Source organism: Bactrocera neohumeralis, chromosome 6, assembly GCF_024586455.1.
Source record: "Bactrocera neohumeralis isolate Rockhampton chromosome 6, APGP_CSIRO_Bneo_wtdbg2-racon-allhic-juicebox.fasta_v2, whole genome shotgun sequence".
In the NCBI taxonomy this organism is placed as follows: Eukaryota; Metazoa; Arthropoda; class Insecta; order Diptera; family Tephritidae; genus Bactrocera; species Bactrocera neohumeralis.
Genome location: NC_065923.1, coordinates 52,594,179 through 52,610,252, shown reverse-complemented (window position 1 = coordinate 52,610,252; position 16,074 = coordinate 52,594,179).

The following is a 16,074-nucleotide window of genomic DNA, read 5'->3' as shown; positions in this document are numbered from 1 at the left end:
CCAAAATTGGACTTTCCGAATGGACCACCTAAGACGCAGCCGCGGTCAACATTTAAATGAAATTATCTTCAAAAAGTAAATGTCATGAACCAATCTAACGTTTCAAATAAAGAACCGATGAGATTTTGCAAATTTTATGCGTTTTTTTTTTTAAAAAAAGTTATCAAGCTCTTAAAAAATCACCCGATATATACCAAAGTGATATATAGTGACGAGTAGAGTTTTGTTCAAATCCGGATGTCTGTCTGTCCGTATGTCCGTCCGTCCGTCCGTGCAAGCTGTAACTTGAGTAAACGTTGAGATATCATTATGAAACTTGGTACACGTATTTCTTGGCTCCATAAGAAGGTTAAGTTCGAAGATGGGCAAAATCGGACAACTGCCACGCCCACAAAATGGCGAAAACCGAGAACCTATAAAGTGTCGTAGCTAAGCCATAAATAAAGATATTAAAGTGAAATTTGGCACAAAGGATCGCATTAGGGAGGGGCATATTTGGACGTTATTTTGTTGGAAAATTGGGCGTGGCCCCGCCCCCTACTAAGTTTTTTGTACATATCTCGAAAACTACTATAGCTATGTCAATGTAGTCGTTTCCTTCAGGCATTTCCATATACAGTTCAAATATGGAAGAAATCGGATAATAACCACGCCCACCTCCAATACAAAGGTTATGTTGAAAATCACTAAAATTGCGTTAACCGACTAACAAAAAACGTCAGAAACACTAAATTTTACATAAGGAATGGCAGAAGGAAGCTGCATTCAGGCTTTTTTTAAAAATTGAAAATGGGTGTGGCGTCGCCCACTTATGGACCAAAAACCATATCTCAGGAACTACTTCACCGATTTCAATGAAATTCGGTATATATTATTTTCTTAACACCTTGATGACATGTACGAAATATGGATGAAATCGGTTCTTAACCACGCCTTCTTCCAATATAACGCTATTTTGAATTCCATCTGATGTCTTCTCTGTATAATATATACGTTAGGAACCAATGATGATAGCGGAATAAAACTTTACACAAATACGGTATTTGAAAAATATGTAGATGACGGATAATGAAATCTCGATTATCACTTTATCATGCGACAGTATAAAATGTTCGGTGACACCCGAACTTATTCCTTCCTTACTTGTTTTGTTATAGTTCTAATGGCTTCAGAGATCTTACTGTTGAATTTTCTTAAACTTTCGGTTTTGGGTCATCGCAAGTCGAGTGTGTTCTTTTCAATGTAACCTACCACAAAAATCTCTCTCTCTCTCTCTCTCTGAACTTTTAGGAGAGTTTTAGTAGTTTGCTGCAATAACTAAACTTTAATAAATTTAAAGCCTTAGTGCTACGATAACAATACCTCTAAGTATTACCAAAGTACATGTGAATTTAATGGTTCCGTTAGTACGCTTTTTCGCAAAATTTTTGTTGTTATTTAATACATTTTTACGGTTGCTGTATTGAACTCAGCGATCATCTGTCATTCGGCGCCGCTCTCCATCACACACCTTCGGCCATGCCAGCGGTAATTTTGTTAGCTTACTACCAACGCACCGCACGCCTTGACACCTCACACACACACAGCACGTGATACATTATTTATGGAAACTCACAAACGAGCATAACTGTGCCTGTATATACATATATATATTGCATATATGTGCATTTGTTTGAGTGTAAGCCGATGAGCTGCGCTGCCTTCGGCGAAATTTTGTAAAATGCGCGCACGCTTGTCTTTGCGGTTCGCGTGTATGTTAATGTGTTGTTGTTGTTGATGTAGTTGTTAGCGCTCCAAGTGACTACTTGCGCGCTGGCCTGTGCATTATTGTTACAGGCTCTTGGCCACTTTTTCAGGCACTGAATTATCGCAGCGCCAAGATTTATTTTTATTACCACGACCTGGCCATGGGGCGGGGGGTACAGGGGGCATGTGCGTGAATGTATATGGTATAGTATGGATCATGGATGTGTGATAATGTCTGTAGAGTGGCCTTTTTCAACGCAATACCGCTAATAAATATATGTGTGTGTGCGTACGGAGAGCAGCACAGGGCCATTTAAGCGACGATCCTTTGCGTTTATTTAAGGTTCATATGATTTTTTGTGGACTCATAGCACATAAGCGGCTTACAAATTTACTCACAGTGACCCTGGGGGTGGGGGTTTTATTGCCGCTAAATTTTTTTGGCGTTGATACTTTTTCGACTCCGCTTATACTTATGTATATACATATATATGCGATTACCCACTAAACCAAAAGTGTTAGTTGTGCTTTTGGATCTTCAACTGTTTCCGCTGGTTGCAGACGGATTTCTGCCTTTTTCTGCAGTTTTGCATGCCGAGCTGAAGACTTCGGCCCAACCGTCCACCGTGTCGGTAATGATCAATAGGGCTACCCCCGGCACGCGTAGGAGAGTTTGTCTGAGCCTTTTGCAGCACATTTCCCAGTTTGTATTTCAAAGGTTTCTAAAAGACTTTCTAGGCGAACATTCTCTGACTAGTCTGAACCCGATATACCTATGAGCAGAGAAGGAGTGATCGTCAAGGACGCTCCAGTTTAAGATCAATGGAGCAATTCCGTTTGAGGTCTGGTTGAGGTCCAGAACCTTCTCTCTGCCTGCAGTCACAAATTTTGGAGAATTTTTCTTATTACAGATTTTTATTAGTGTGTCCGAGCTGCCCCAGATTGAATGCCACGAGTAATGATATGTTTTGCATGTTATATTATGTTATGTTACGTTATGTTGTATTATGTTATGTTAGTTTAAGTTACTTTATCCCACTGGCTGGTTTACTGGATTAGATCCGTATACATCAATCGAGCGCGGGAATCAGCATTTTTTCTTGCCACGTAGTAAAGATGATGTGCAGTCCATATATTACTGTGTCCTAACTTTTTATTGCTTTTTTTCCGTCCTTAACGGTTTTTGTTGCGTAGGCAATTGATAAATGCACAATCATATTACTGGCCGGGATTTGATTTAAGCCGAAATACAATTAAACATTTCAATTTGCCATTTGTGTCACTGATTTTCCGGGCTTGTTGATAAATGATAATACATCGAAAAAGTTTTTTTTTCTTCACTTGTGATGAAAACCTGAATATATGGCAAATGTGGCAATTAAGGGCGTTCAAAGGTGTAAGTAAGCATATAGCTATAGTTTGAGCCCGCACTTCAGCTTGATGCTTGAGCTACTATTGCTACTATAGAAAATTTAAGAAGTAATTTTTCATTGAGAAATGCAGAGTGAGTTCTCATTTCTAAATTATGTATGTCATTTTCAACAAAGTATTGGTACTACATGGCGTATGAGCAACATGTTTGAGTGTGGGTTTTGACGCAACTTTGAATGTCTATATCCGGATTTTTCTGTATACATATACTTATGCATATACATATTTGTGTGGTTATTAATTACATAACACATGGCGCATGAGCAACTTCTATTCCTTTTTGTACATTGGAGTACGTGACGTATGAGTGACATTTTATGAATATTTAATGAAAAAAACTTTTTAAATCAAAAATATTGCAACATTTTAACATTTTTCCTTACCTAAAAGCGTTTGACAAAACTAAATTCTAACGTGAAATTGAAAAATATGAACAGAAATTCACCTCAAAGCTCTCTGATTGAAAAGGAAAAATATTTTGAATGCGACGGAAAGTTACACACGAACCTGCTTGAGCAAATAATTTCGGAAGCCAACCAGTTGGAGCTGGGTTTTACGTTCAGCGGACGTGAGAACATATTGCAGTAACAAATTTCAGCAAAACACAAAGGCTGCAGGAGAATATACATATGTACCGCAGCTGCTGCGGTGTGAGAGAGTAATGGAGGAATGTGCACCGTTAACTTTGATTTGAAGGTATCTTGTGACAGTGGTCATGTCGCGAAATTAACGAAATGGAAAATGCAGCGAATGCCAGAAGCAAAGAAAAACTAAATGTTTGAAAGACAGTGTGTAAAAGGGGAATGTGAAATGGATTTTCTGTTGCCGGCGAAAGACATATTCGAAAAAACTTGTAGGAAATATGAAAGCATAAAAAGTCATAAGATAGCAAAGCATTGGTGGCTGTTAAATTACATGCAAGCAGCATATAACATATATAATTATATAATATCATAACTAAGCTTCACAGTAAATGAATAGCCTTCATAAGTAAATCATTATTATTATTAAATCTGTCTCTGGTGGCTCAAAGATAAAGTGGTGATATTATGTCGTGGCTATGTCCTTGGTCTGAAATTAAATATTTAATTGAAAGGAAAATTTAACTGACAGTTAGTATGCTCATGAATACGAGGTAAGAAAATGTAGCACCGAGCAAGAAGTTTCGAAAAGATAAAATTCAAAGCTGCTGCCTTCTAAAGTCTTGGCAAATGTTCCAATCTTTGTTTTTTTCTGATTATTTTGCGTATATCTCTATGCATTCCAAACAGTTTTTCGATTGGATGTAAAATATTTTTTTTCCAAACTTTCATTTCGTTAATTTTTAAGAAACCGTCGGCATTACTTAAGAGAATGGTTAGGCTTTGTAGATAAAAAAAATTGTTTGCGAATTTATTTCTTAAATATGAATTGAGTAATTTTATTCGAACCTTTTGTACATTATTGAGCATACTTTTGACAGAGAGCACACTTTTTTTATCTTTAAAACTTAATCTCTCCGTTAAAAAAGTAGGATGACTTCATCGCAACTTCTGGCCGTGGCACATCTTCTGAAGGAACGCAGTGTATCTTCCAAATTTACTTCGAGGTACAAGATCTTTCGAATTGACGGAATACAACTCCGGTCCACTATTTTCATAACGGCTTCATCCCACAGGTTTTAAAGTTCCGAAATCATTCCTTTACCCATCGCAGTAAGGCGAAAGTTGGCAAAAGCGGACGCGTGTCACCATGCAATCTTGCAAAGAGCGCATTCAGCAGCTTCGGCTCCACCGCTTTCCATTTCTTTATAATATTTTATTCAATTCAGTAATGTAGGACTCTGGTTTGTGAATTTCGCATTCGTGGATGTGACGTCACATAGTACACTCGGCCTTCTTACATTTTTACCGTAGCCTCATTAAACATTTCCTCTTCTTCCTTCATTCGGTTGCATTTGGAGCTAAGCCATTCAGCAGCGCCGCATAGGTTACTTTTGCTTTCAACGCCTCTTTAACCGGTTTTGCCATCGTTTTTACTGTCGACATAGCACTTTTGGCATCCCCCCGTAATGCGTAGCAAAGCCTGCTCTTCCTTGGTGTTGACGCTTTCAAAAATTTCAGGGTCGGAGTCCACATGAATGTGGCACCTCTGTACGTTATCAGCTGCTATTTGCTTAATTGTTCGATCAAAGTTTTAGTAAAATTTAATTTTCGCGAAATTAATTAATATTTGTTGACGACTATTGATAGTAAGAAGTCTAATATAAGAATCAGGTATCCCTCGCCATTACCAACAAGCTAAGCGCTAACAGCTGTATTACCCAGAGTTTGTTGTCCAAATGGGACTACCAAAAAGGATGAGCTTTGAAAATTCAATAATTTCTCTTGAAGTATTTCAAGCAGCTGGTCAATGGTTTGGAATTGATATCTAAAAGTTTTTGAAATAAAGTATATGAAATAGAAAAACTTCGCCGTTAATTTTCTTGCCGTTAAAATTACTTTCGAGATACTTCTATTTGCAACTTGATTAAAGAAAAAGTAATAAATTTATAAAAAAATTAAAAAAAGCGCTAGCAAAAAATATAGACACATTTTTTACAACTTCTCGCCAATATCTTTTCTACTCCATCTTCACATCTATTTCTGCAGGCAATTCTTTCCCAGTCATTTCTATTTTTCTTGTTGAAAACTTCTTATTCCGCACAAACGATTTTCGGCAGCACAGGCAATTTGCTGGCGCATGCAATTTCCCGCTATTTGTCCAAGCATTTCTCGCAGCTAACGCGCCGAACGCAATTCTAATATCCTGTCACCGAGCAAATGCGAGTATTTTTCTTGTACAAATTGCTGATTTCATAAAAATCTACTGCATTTCTGCTTTGCTGAGCCATCTTGGACATAATGATTATGACACACATATTTATTGCGACACGGAGCGAAGAAAAGTTTTCGTTTTACACGCTGCAGCAAGGACTTTTTCTCACGACATGTGTAGGTGTGTGTGCGTAATAAATATGTGTGTGTCTGTGTGCCGCTGCACATTCCAATCTTAAATTTATTTCGACTGATTAAAGCGATCCGATTCCATTCGCTACGCCTTGGCAGCAGCCAGCAGCGGCATGCCGAACATTAATATTATTTCAGCGCATGTCACATGCCTGCCATGAAATGCGAAAATTCTATTAGCCACTATCTATTTGAACTCCCAGCGAATTCAATAAATATTATAGTTTCATGCGTTTCATTGGAAATTTTTCGAAATTTTTTACATTTGTGTGCGCGTAAATTGCGTGTCCTTTGGTATCCTTGCATGTTCCTTGATTGCAAGTCACTTTTCTTTGTCGACATGACGGGCAAAGTACAATTTTCGAGCGAAAACCAAGTGAACGCGTATGTTGCAGCAAATGTCGTGTTTTCTTTTTTTATTTTTTCGAACCCGTATACAACAACAAGCACCAAATTTGTAAAGTGAAAGAAGAAATTACTCTGCTTTTTCAATAAAATCGCTCGTATTTTACTCGTGTTGCCCGCTCGCCTCGACTGCAGCTTTCAAAATATAATTTTAATTAAAATTGATAGCTGCTGCCATATTGCCGCCCTCCTTGCCTGCCCTCCACCGCCTGCTGGTCCGTTTCGTGCTTTTTTGGACGCCAACAAATTGGCTGGAATGCTGGTCGAGGCACGCCTTATTGGCAGCTGGCTTAATTTATAAACAACTCGGCAAACATTACAGCAGAGCACAGCTCCGTAATACGATGTACGACAAAAACATGACAGCAAAAACTACAACAAAATAAAAGCAACAACAACAAAAAATGTTCCTCAAACTTACAGCACGCCTTTTGACTATCTATTTAGTGGCTTTTTGCTCACGCATTTGATGGGTTAGCTTGCTGATTTGCTTGCTTGTGTGCAGGGCGTATGAGTACTATTGGTTGTCTGCTGAAGACACCACAGTGTTAGTAAAACTGCAAAATAACAAGCTAGTAAAAACTGCAACAACATATGATTTGGAGTAAAGTAATACAGAATAACAGAGTGCTCGGAAAGAGTTGTTTCTCCAAACTTTAAAATAAATTGCCTTAGAGCAGCAAAGCTGTGCAACATTTTTGTTACCAAAAATTTAAGTAAATTGTATTTTTAATGTAAATTTGTGCAAACTAACTTTGAAATGCTTACAAAAATAAGTTAAGATTTTGCTCCGTAACAAACTTTGGTTCTTTTCGGACCAATGATGGAGTGGATTTTTGGTTAATCTTCTTCAATGATTATTTTATAACTATTTAACGGCTTTAAGAAATTTTTCAAACCTTCAGTTTTTTTCTTATTTATTGAATGACAAGTTTAGTTGACTCTCTATAATTTCATTTAACGAACTTATTTAGAGAATCTACTGCCTTAGCAATCTCGTTTTATCAAGGAAGATACGCTTCAGTTTGGCCACTGGATAAAAGGATCGCTCATATATCACCATCTCAAGAATTTCTTAGTTCTCTACCTCTTCTCTGATTGAGACAGATGTATTGAGATTCTTGAAATATACGACACAGTAAACAGATCTGATGGGGATCCATTTAAATGGAGAACATATTAAAAAAAAAAACAGATTATTCCACAGTGCCACAACAGCAACAATTGCAATATATAAATCGAAACAGAAAATGAAATTATCTCGACCTCTAAACCTATAATAACAAATATAAAATAAAGAAATTTTAAATAGTTTAATTTTTTTAATTGTATAATTATACTCCTTTGTGATCGTGCTGGTTTTTTATACAAAACGTAAATACTACAGTTACTACTACAGTTACTAATATTGTTTATCATGAGAAGCAGTAATAATTACAGAGATAACTATCTGATGGCAAGTCATCATTAAAGGCCCTGTTTTGTGTGTTCAAATAGACAAGTTCCCCTTTATCTAAACTTTAAACGATTCAGTTTTTTTTCATTTCTTTCTTAAGCGATCTACAAGTCGATGGTATCATTGATCTTCTGCTTCAAACGAAGCCGCAGTCTCGGTCTACTTATTGTCGCAAAATTTATTTCCAATGAACATCTCCTGGCAATGTGAGTACATGATATATCCGCTGAATGGCCAGATACCAAAACTAATAAAGCCCTCAAACTGATACGAGAGGAATTTTCTTTGTGGATTACTTGCAAACTAGTAAAACAATTAATTCTGAATACTATTCCAACCTTTTGGACCAGTTGAAGGAAAAAATTCCTGAAAAAAAGACCCGGTTTGTAGAATAAAAAAATCCTTTTTTATCAGGGCAACGCACCGTGTCACAAGAGCATTTTGATAATCGCTGAAATCCATGAATTAAAGTTCGAATTGTTGGAGTATCCACCATATTCACCAGGTTTGAACCCCCCCGATTTCCATTTGTTTCCAGAACACAAAAAATTTATGCATAGCAAGCGTTTTTCATGAAATTAAGAGGTCATAACGGCTGTTGAAGCGTGTTTTGTAGACCTTCCGATCTCACTTCAGGGATGGGATCCATAGATTGAAGGATCGTTGGAGCAAGTGTATTAATGTTCTCTAAATAAAAAAGTGTATTCTGAATCATAAAATTGTGTGTTTTCTAATCAAATTACAAAACTTATTGAACAACCCGGTATAATAGAAAAAAAATAAATATTCGTCACTCGAATTGATTATAATCTCATCGGTTCTTTATTTGAAACGATAGATTGGTTCATGACATTTACTTTTTGAAGATAATTTAATTTAAATGTTGACCGCGGCTAACTAATTGTCTAATAGGTATTTCTGTAGACTTTAGACACGTAAGGCGTTAAATCGCATGATCTTGGTGGCCATTGCCATTTTTGAGATGAATTGTTCTCCGAAGTTTTCCCTCAAAATTTGTGTGGCATGTAGCGCCATCTTGTTGAAACCATTCAGTTCTTCCATTTTTGGCAACAAAAAGTTTGTTAGCATCTTCGATCGCCATTCAAACGTTGCGTCCAACAGCATCTAAAAATACGGTCCAATGATTCCAAGCGTAAAACCACACCAAACAGTGCATTTTTCGGGATACATGCGATTTAACGCCTTTAGACTATTTTTTGTGGGGCTACGTCAAGTCTAAAGTCTACAGAAATAAGCCAGCAACTATTCCAGCTTTGGAAGACAACATTTCCGAAGAAATTCGGGCTATTCCGGCCGAACCAATCTAACGTTTCAAATAAAGAACCGATGAGATTTTGCAAATTTTATGCGTTTTTTTTTTTTAAAAAATTATCAAGCTCTTAAAAAATCACCCGATAATCAATATTCGTCACTCGAATTGATTATAATCTGGATAAAATAACTAACTAATATAATAGGTCAAAGACTCACTAATCTTCGTTATTGCATTTTACTTCGTGCCCGTGTTATTTTAATTAAAACCAACCTTCATAATTCAAATTACATATTTAAATTAAAAAGTCCAAAGCCTAGACTTAATATGCATATTAAATACACGACACCAGAGAATAGGTAAGTACTCAGCGATATAAAGTCATAAAGATATGGAGTCTAGATCAATTTCATTAAAAAACAACACTAAACTACATAACGTTTAAGAAATCTCTTTCATTTGGCCAATGGTATCTCGAAAATAATTGATCGTTTTTAAGAGATAGTGCGGCAGCTAAAGACAAAGGTTTTATTTTGATATCATCATCGATGAACTGGCTAAGTTTGGGTATAACCAAATATTTCACACTCTTGAAATTGCAAGGATTAAAGCCGAATTTATAACTATATTTTTTTCCGTCAGCGAGAATTATATTGAAATAATCCATAAATGAGATGTATTTAACATTAACTTAAACAAAGAAGCCAAGTTTAATGTAGTGAGTTGATGTACAAAACGTCAACCATAGGTTCGGATACAACCCATTATGAGGAAAGGATTTTCTCCGAATTTCATAAATATAACTCTCGCGTTGGCCGATATTTCAGGTAAAAAGTAAAACATAAGCTTTAGGCAACGTTTCTAGTATCTGGTGGTTTGAATAGTTTGGGTCCGATTTGGACAATTTTTATACCTGATACGGCTTACCTTAAAGTCACTATTCGTATAACTTTGATTTGTGTTCCGAAAATTTAAAAACCTATTTGGAATTTAAAGATGTGTTATACAAGCAGTGGGCGTGGTTGTCGTCCTATGTACCAATTTTGGTTTAAATTGGTCGAATAGGTCCAGAGCGGGCAGTGCCATGCCCATCGTCCAAATCTGATATCGGCTTTTAAAGCCCTCTTGCGCCTTAGATGTTAAGTTCAATGTCTCTGACGCATATAGTCATTGATTTGTAGCACTTTTCATTGTTTTTAGTGAAACCATTCTACAGAGAACGTGGTTATCATCCGATATCACCAATTTTCACGCCGTCAGAAAGGGTGTCGAAGTAACTTGTCTTGTGGAAGTTTCGGTAATATAGCTTGAATGGTGTGGAAAATATTTAAATAAGTAGCGCTGAACTAGTTTTAAGCAAACACAATTAACATGATATTTTTCAGTATTTTCCGTAATAAATTTGAAAAATGCAAATATTGTTAGTTTAACAAAAGCCCTTAATATAATTCAGACGTGCGTTAAAAACAGCTAATATTGCGCAATAAAAACCAGAGGAAATATCAAAGCTATTTAATGGTTTTTGGTTTGGTTTTTGTTGGTATGAGCTCGCCGCCACTGTTTAGCAGCACAAAAGTAATTAACATAATTAGAAGTAAGTAGAACATTAAAGCGCGCAGTGCAAATGCCAATCAATGGGTTAAGTGCATTTGCATATTTCAGCGAAAGGGGAAAAAGTTCTACGTCAGTCGGCAAAGCCGCTTGCGCGCACGCGATTGTCAATTATGCAGCGTTTATGCGACTCTTCAGAATAAATGCCTGCGTGCGCGCCCTAAAGCATGCAATATAGAAAGGAAAAGCCGCGCTGATTTTTTATGTAAATTAATTTTTTCTCCCTCAACTATAGCGGCCATATGTTAGGACACGTACAACAAAGGTGAAGCGGAAGTTTGAATAGGCGCTTGGAATTTTATGTGCCTTGGGTGAGAGTAAAACAAGAGTTGCATGCGACTCAGTTCCTTTAATACTAGTTGCAGGCAAGGAAAGAAAAAACTGAATGTACCAAGTCATCCACTTACTTTAAGAAATATTTCATAGGAATGAAAGCCCGCGAGTTAAAAAAAAACTCTCCCACGGAATGAAATATCGTTTTTAGAATCTGATCTGCAAACTTGGAGGTGTTTTCTATGCTAAATTGTTCACATCCAATTGTAATGGACTGACTCAATCCAGGAAAATAGGAACCAAAAGCTCCCCAAAACCCCTCAGCCATATGGTAGGCTGGTATAAACAATGATTGGTAAAGGAGCACCTTATGTCAGGGGAAAGTAGTGATTGTTAGAGCAACATCTGAAGTCTTGAAAATCGAAAAGTTTAGGCCACAACTATCATGAGATAATGCAGTTGGGGATGGAAAAAGGCCATTTGCCACTTGAAACGAGGGAATTGTGGTTAAGGTAGGTGTTATTATAAATTTTACCCTGAAATCTCAGCCTCAGAGCTCATGCTGCCGTGGACCAACTGAGCTAACATATCGTTCAACTCTGTCAATTTTCCAGTCTAAAAGCAATTGCGCAGTCGGCATGAAAGTGTGAGTAAAAAGACGTTGGCATTTTATTACTTTCAATTCGGCACTTATTTGTAATTTACTTGACATCATATAAGCTTGATGTTGGCTCAGGTAAAGCGCTTCCATTTAGGAATATCCCCCTCCTCCTTTCAACTATAAGTGATTCTTCATATGTAATTCATGCCGTCGAAATATCAAACTTAGTATTAGTATTGTCACCGCATCGGATGTTTCATAAAAAATTCTTCCTGAAAGCAGTCTCCTATTTCTGAAAATCGGCTCGACATTTCCAGGTAAGAATTCAATCTTCGTTGTTGTTACTGACGCTCCGTCTTGTTGATGTTAAAAGGAACATTTATTTTCAGGAGTAGTCTAGAAAGCTTTCAGCCGCATGTTTGTGGCAATATTACCTTTCAATTAAGCATTGCAATAATTAAATCCTGTGTTGCAAGCGCTCATAACGTTAAGCGAATACCAAACCCCGAAGTGCTTGCTGGCTAACCTTCAGGAAATTATTCCGGCCTTTTCAGTTCACATTAAAAATATTAGCATTCTTGACATTTAAAGTAAATTGCTAAGCCTCCAGGGCGTTGCCTTAATTGTGAAAATCAAATACGCTAATTAGGATTCAGCCCAAATTCGTAGAAAAACGCTAAGGATGTTTACCTAGCTAAGCGTCTGATTAAATAAGCGAAGAATGCCTGAATTAAGGACGAAGCAGCAAGGGACAAATATTGACGCAATAATTGTAAGTAGCAAACGAATATTGAAGCAAAAACGCGTATTCGTATTTAATGAGGAATGAGGAAAAGTGAATTTAATCAACGAAATCTAATTGACGCCCACGCATTCAAACGGTTAACACACTTATTTTCGGCTGACATTGAAATGATAATTCTTTTTTGTAATCCTAGGTTCTGGTAACTCAATGGGTGTTTTTTCCAGTATATGTAAAGCACACGTTATCAATAAATAAAGGACAACATAGCAGGTTATAAAGAAAACTTAGTAAATTTGAAGTAGTCAACACATTTTCGGAGCTTAGTTCTTGTTTTAAAAATCGGAAATGAAACAATGATTATTTTAACTACATGGACATATACAAATAAAGTAAAGAGTACTCAAAGAGAAAAATATAAAATATCTTTTCAAGCCCTGGAAATTACAGATTTTTTGTACATATAACCAGCGGCTTCCAAAACGATAAGATTAGATCAAACCTTTGCTCCGGTGGAAAGAAAACTGGTAATGAATCGGTACTGTTTATAAATGTCTAGACTTAACCAAGCGAAACTCTTTCTGGGGGGTTACACCTGAGAAGGTTCAAACAGTTTACAAATTAAGACGTTTCTAGCGATGTTTCTACATCTGCCGTGCAACCTGAGCTGCCGATGGAAATCTGTCAGTTCTGCTAAAGACCTCCGTCACCTGAGTATCCTGAGCATCTGTGTATCCACGCCTTGAATGCCGCAAGAAGAGTGTGAGTATCATATCCATAAAATAATTACCACACGAACAGCTTCTGCCAAACAATAAAATGCGTTCAAATTTCGAATCCTTTTGTTATCTCAACTTATTCATAAGTTCCCTATTTTCATGTTTTATCTGTAAACTTAACAAGACATTGTAACGGTGTCCACAAACGGTATCATACAAATTCTTAAGAGCTGTAAATATTTGTGTGGAAACTTACAATAATCTACTGTGTCCTGCCATAAGTTCTGTTACAAGATCCGGCTGTTCAAAAAATGCAACTCTTGCACATGGCGTTAACTTTATTTAATAATGCATACAATAAATAAGCGATAACTTAAAAAGTTTTTCATTTGTGCAATTTTTTTCATCTGTAAACAAGATACTGCCATGACCATTGATCGCATGCCACTGAAAAAGCCGCATGCATCTGTTGAGCCTAATTTGCTTCAAGCGCGTTGTTCGAAGTTGTCCAGTTGATCGACAGTAGGCTTTCATGTAGCGATCATCTTGGATGAGTATTGATATTGATCTGGTCGATGAATATATTTCTCTTGACAAAATTTCCTGTCTTTGCGAACTGTTTAAAGACCACTTATTTAGTGCGGTGAACAACCATTTTCGAAATAATAGTTTTTGAGAAGCTCATAAATCTCACTTCCCCTTTTTTACACTTATGTAAACACCGCATTATTGATTATTAAAATAATTAAAATTGAATACACAAAATTATAATAACACAAGCAATAAAGTGTTAAGTCCTGGTGTAACTGAACAGTACCAAATTTGGTTGAAATCGTCGAGCAGGTCAGGAGATATGATATTTGAATTGAAAGAAGGCGGTGCAATGCTCATTGTGCAATGACAATCAATGGCAGCCGATTGGAAGTTGCACCACGATAACGTGCCGGTTCACACCTCCGTTCTTGTGAACAGCTACTTAACCAAGGCCGGCATTCCAACGCTTTAGCAGCCGCCCTACAGCCCAGATGTAGCCCCCTCGAACTTTTTTTGTTTTCTTGCCTGAAACGATCGATGAAAGACAAGCATTTTTAGACGACAGAGGGGATACAAGCATCATGTACCTCGGCTCTCAAGGCTATTCCAGAGAATGCCTTCCGTAATTCCTTCAATGCTTGGAAATCGCGCTGGCAGCACTGCATCGAAGCAGATAGAGCCTATCTTGAAAGTTTTTTAAGAATTGTAAAGCGTGGTTCATGATTTTTTAAGACACGTATTTTAATCGCGTAAAGGAAAATTATATTAAAAGCATACTTAAATGAGAAATATGCGATATAAACCCAAACGAAGAGGCTAAGTTTAGTATATTGAGTTGATGTGAAAAATATCAACCAAAGGATAGGAATTTAGACCAAGATGAAATTCATTATGTAAGGTTTAAATAAACTTGACGGATTTTTAACGCGAGAATATGGACATATGAAAATACTCGCATTCCTGGTAAATCTAACGAATTGAAAAAAATCGAGAGAATAGTTGACTGTTGCACTTTGAACTTAGTCAATATTTTTAGCAGCTAAAAGAGCTCGCTTATGAAGCCACGCATGATAAATATAAAGCATATCGCTATCGAAAACATAGACATTGCATATCATAATAATTATGATTATAATTGAGAAGCCAATTTTTGAATTTCGCACAGCCGGCCACAAGATTAACGATAAGCTCCATTAAGGATCAGCTATTATAGTTGTTGTGTTCTTCATTTTATATTTGCTCATTTGCTCTAATGATTAAAATTTATCAGCTGATTTATAACCTAGATAAAAAAAAAACTCAGAGTTAAACACAGGCAAACGTACAGTGTGGACAACAATTTCAAATTTCATTCAAATATTGGTCCAACCGTTGAGCAGGAGTTCAGTGAAATACACATGTATACTAGAATTATATATATTAAGATAAATATAAACATGTAGATGGAGTAAAGTCAGCCATATGTTTCAGATTCCTGGCTAAAACAAGACGATTTTATCAAAAGCGCTCTCTCAATTTCATCAAAAAGATTCCCCTATACATGTGACATAAAGGCAACTGAAAGTTCAAAAGTCTTTATATTAGATATGTGGGAGTTAGTATGTCAATTTTGACACAAGAATATATTATTATCAAACAGATATTTGTCACGAATTTCAATAACATATCTCTCAAAATGGACGATGTTTTCAGCAAAAAGTTATAGACCCATTTTGACAATTTTTAGACTCGCTATAGCATAACTCAAAGGCACTAATTGTGCTAAGTTTTATCGGAATATATTCATTGAAAAGGAAAGAATGTTCATAATGTAACATAGGAATGTCCGCGTAGTATTATATATTGAATGTGGTAGTGGAGGTCTGAAAATATGTGATTTCACCAAAATGTGGCCGGTACCAAGATCATCATTTAATTTTGACCGCGGCGCCTATAAAGCTGTCTTGCGTCATTCAGCGTGCAAAATGGCACAGTTAGTTATTGATTTATCGGATTTTTAGTAATTTTCCACAAAACCGTTATATGGGAGAGAGCGGGGTTATCATTCAATTTCACACTTTGGTAAGAAAAGTCGAAAGGATTTCTATCTATTAGGAGGTGGGGTCACACCCACCTCTTGGAAATCTTCAGCCCACATGTATCCTTATCTATGTGATCCTTTGATCTATTTCAATTTGCACTAAAGTTATCACTTGCACATACAGAAGAACATACAGACTGAAATTTCAACTCGCCTCTTCATTCCGATTCAACTACTTCTTTCTTTTTTCTAGACTAAGCCTTAGGAGGGCGAAAA